Source organism: Cynocephalus volans, chromosome 9 (genome assembly GCF_027409185.1).
Source record: "Cynocephalus volans isolate mCynVol1 chromosome 9, mCynVol1.pri, whole genome shotgun sequence".
Taxonomy (NCBI): Eukaryota; Metazoa; Chordata; class Mammalia; order Dermoptera; family Cynocephalidae; genus Cynocephalus; species Cynocephalus volans.
The window spans coordinates 67,591,514-67,595,751 of NC_084468.1; the positions used below are offsets into that span (position 1 = coordinate 67,591,514).

General features: G+C 36.6%; 1 non-coding gene across 1 annotated transcript; it reads right to left on the reverse strand.

Moving 5' to 3' along the window:
- Positions 1-3,640: 3,640 nt before the first annotated feature.
- TRNAI-GAU (transfer RNA isoleucine (anticodon GAU)) lies at positions 3,641-3,714 on the reverse strand. Its single transcript has one exon. It is a non-coding gene; the product is annotated as a tRNA-Ile (tRNA).
- Positions 3,715-4,238: the final 524 nt, after the last annotated feature.

A 4,238-nucleotide genomic window follows, 5' to 3' on the forward strand; every position in this document is an offset into this window, starting at 1 on the left:
TGGGGCATTTGTCCAACTGCTACTTACTAACAGGTGTTCAGGCCTCAAAAATTGGTGTCACTGTTGTTTGGAGTCTTCAGGTCTTGTCCTTCAAAATCCTAAGTTGCATTTAATTCTCAGACTTTCAGACTCTGCACAGTAAGATTTTGAATCATGTGAACAAATATTAAACACCTCAGGCCAATCCACACCCCCTCACAAATAACAAAGAAAATTGCTTTCAACTTAAAAGGCTGTTTAGGAAACAAATTTTAATTCATGTTTTCAAGTTAAAATTCCCAAAAGACCTTGATTTAAAGTCTACAGAATAGACAGCTTGAACAACTGAATGGCTTTTTAAAATGAACTTTGGTTTAAGATAGTAAAGATAGTATTTAGAACTTTTCATGCATGTTCTTCAAGTGCTAATCAACATACAACTCTACTTAATCTGGCTATAAAAACATTTAAAAAATAAATTTCAAAATACCTTTTTATCAGAATAATTTCAAATACACAAAAAGAAAAGACAGAAAACAGTTATTTGCTTTCTTTAGTCAAATCAAATCTGTGCCCGAAGAGTCTGTGAATTATTATTTTTCAAAATGTTACATTCCTTTTATAGCCTAAATTCAGTAGATACGAGTTCTTCTTGGTCCAATGTTTATGTGTTGAGCTGTGAATGTCTGTAGATACTTGTTTATGAATCTTTGTGTATTTAAATATAATAAATAGATATGAAATATAAATATCCACATGGACCATAGTTCAGAATTGATGAAACATCACACTGAAAAGAGAAGGAATGTGTGATGCTTCCTCCCCATCTCTCTCTCTCTCTATCTCCTGCTCTTTTGCCCCACACCTCTCACCCTTACCACTGGTCCTGCCCTACCCAATAAAGCCTATGCACTTTCCTGCTTGTAATTTGTCGCTAATCAGCTGTCACTGTCATCACCATGATGAGAGGTTCATCTCTGGCTGAGGGTAATGGCCTTAAAAGTCACAGAGTCAATGTCAATGGGATCGCTCCAATTCAATCACTGAGCTGAATGAGGGATGGCACCTGCTGACATTAGCACTCATTTTGAGCTCAAGCATCTGGGCCCCAGTAAATAACCATCAGTGGGTGGGTCTGGGGGACAGGTCATTAGCCCCACGAAAAATAAATATCGCTTCCCTTGATGGCTGCGAGTAATTTAGCTCAGACGAGGAAATTTCACCCTAGATTAAGTATGATGAGCCAATATCAGTCAGAGGAGGCCAAACAGTGAGAGCTTGATGAGATAGAGGGAAATTTATATTCAGCTGGCTGCATGTGAGATGAGCTCAAAGAAACGACGTACCCTTCCAGCCCATCTTCATGTGCATGCTCAGTAGTGGCCTTATCTCATTGCTTGCCTCTTCCTGTTTAATATTTTTGGCGGAGGGGTGTTTGAAGTGGAAACTGGAGGCTAGACAAGGGAGAAAAAGGAGAGCGGTATTTAAATTTTTCTCCACGTTTTTTCTGTGATTTTGTCCTCTAGCATGTAACGTCCTAGCTTGGCCCTTTTGCCAGCACTTGGCTGGTGAAAGAGATTTGCCATGGCTGCAGGCTTTCACAGGCAGACCTCCCCTGCTGAGACAGCAGTCCCAGCTTTAATTGTTTCGAAGGCCCTGGAGGCTCCTTTCCCACTTGTAAATGGGTTGGGAGAGGAAAGTGAGGTAGGCTGGGTCCCTCCTTTTTGATTCTTGGGAAGGAAGAACCACCACCTTTGATTCACAAGAACATCTTTTTATTTGTCCCACTGATGTGATCCATCAAATCCAGAAAGGTTATTAATAGACAGTCTTTATTACAAGCAGTTTAGCTCACTTTAGAATCATATTTTATATCTGCTGGGACCTGCCCTCGGTCCACCCTCTCCCTCACCGAACTAGATATATCTCAAAGCTGGGTGGATCAGCTTCCCATGCAGTCTCCTAAAATAGAAATGGGAGACAATATTATTTCTCTTGCTGATCCCTTTGATAATAGACCATGGAAGGGGTTTCAATAGGGCTTATACCAGCCACTAAAATACTTCCTAAGTTATATACACACCTGGTAACTAGCCAAAAACTTAATAGTATTTTTAAAAAGCAAGGTTTTGTTATGTGACCTATCTGGATTTTGTTTTTATGATTCTGGGAACAATTCCATTACAGAGAAATGGGCCATAGCAGCAACAGTCATGGAGACCTGGAGGGTGGTAAAGAATGCTTGTGTGTTGAGATAAAGGGGAATCTTGGGCAGAGGCGGCTGATGCAGATGGAGAACTCTTACCTGGGAGATGAGATCAGTCACAGTCTCTGAGAAACCTCACACTTTGTAGGAGTTCAATACATATTTCTTGATTGAATTTATAAAGACCTGCCATAATAATGAAATGCATCACATATATGAACTGATGTTGCCTCATTACTTTATTCAGAACAACGAATCCAATTGTAAATCTAGCGATATTTGGGTATTTGTTCTTGACCTACAGTAAGTGCTCAATAAATATTTAATAAATGAATCTAAACAAATATTTGCTTTGTCTCCACTTCTAGGCTGTAAATTCCATAGGGATAGAGACTGAGTCTGTGCCGTTGACTGCTGTATTCTTGGTGCATAGCTCAGGGGATGCCACACAAAAAATATTTGACAGGTGAATATGTAAAAATTTTTGTTGAGCACTTCTTATATGTCAGGTACTGTATGAGGGTCTAACAAGTACAGTATGGACAAGATTGAGTTTATTATTCAGTTGAAAAAAGAAAGTTAAAAAAAAAAGAAAGGATGTGCATATATATCCGTTTTCTATGATATAATCCCATGCTGCTTCTGTGTTTACCAGAATGCAAAAGGAATTTAAAGGAGTACCATTGTAAAACGAAGGCTTTTGAAGAATTCTTATAGGAAAGAAAATGTGTTCCTTGGCCTGTAAAAATGTAAGTTGAACGATTTTATGTTTGGTTCTTACTAGGTAAATGCCCTCATAATATGTTCTTGAGCATGCAAGATAGTTAAACCTCTTCTGCCTCTTTGTTTTTTTTTCTTAAAGTGAATTGAGATTCACAATTTTGTGATATATCTAGAGAAGGTATTTTATCCATTGTACAGATGAGAAAGGTAGAGGAGTTAAAGAGACTTGGTCAACATAGCAGACACACCTGGAAATAGAACCCAAGTCTTTATTCACTAAACAGGTAAGGGAATAAAGAGCAACCTAAGTGTTAAGTTGAGTCTTCAATTTATCCACACAGTACAATATTATCATTGCTGTCTTTAAAGGTACCCTCATGAGCAAGAAAAGCACAACATCAAATTTATAAAATAATTCTCTTATGGATTTTATTGTTGATACTTTTGTATGCTCCTATCAAGAAAAAAAAAATACTAATCTGCCAATATTTCCTGGAATCATAGGAGTCAGGTTATTTTAAGATACTAGCTGTGCTTTGGGCAGGCAAAGTGAGGAGGTGATTAAAACAATTACCCCTATCTCCCTATTTAAATAATCTGAAATCGAAGCAATTTTTTTCTCTACCAAAATCTTTAGTATGAGCCAACTATATCGATTAGAGTATTTATATTTTTAATTTTGAAGGAAACTAGGTAAGTCAGATTCTATACTTTTCTTTTTTTTTTGGCAGTTGGCCAGTACAGGGATCGAACCCTGGACCTTGGTGTTATCAGCACCACACTCTAACCAACTGAGCCAACTGGCCAGCTCTATACTTTTGAATTTTGGGGAAAAAGTCCAGGATAATTTTTATAGTTGGTATTTTTAACATGTAGAATTGAATATTCCTGTAAATTAATAAAAATAAGTTAATATTAATTTTTGGAATTAAATTATTTTTTGTTATTGGATAGAGTATTTATTTACATGATAAAAATTCTAATCAGTAATATTTATCTTGAAAACGTTTATTTTATCCTAATATTTTAGACAATGTACATGTGTAAATATACATAATTTATATACCAATGTGGAAATTGTTTTAGAATCAAATGGTGCTGTTTGTGTGCCTAGTGGGTTGTCTGTTTTCTTTAATTCTTCTCCCACATTCTAAGAAACTATGTCAAATTTGTACTATTTTTTCATGTATCATGTTCTGATGTGAAATCTATAGAGGCCCAGGGATTTAGTTTCTTGAATATTTACATTTGTCTTTTAATACTTTGTGTAAGCACAACAAGATGTAGCCTCACATGGTAGCTGGAAAGTGATTTTTCTCATTTGGTTGTC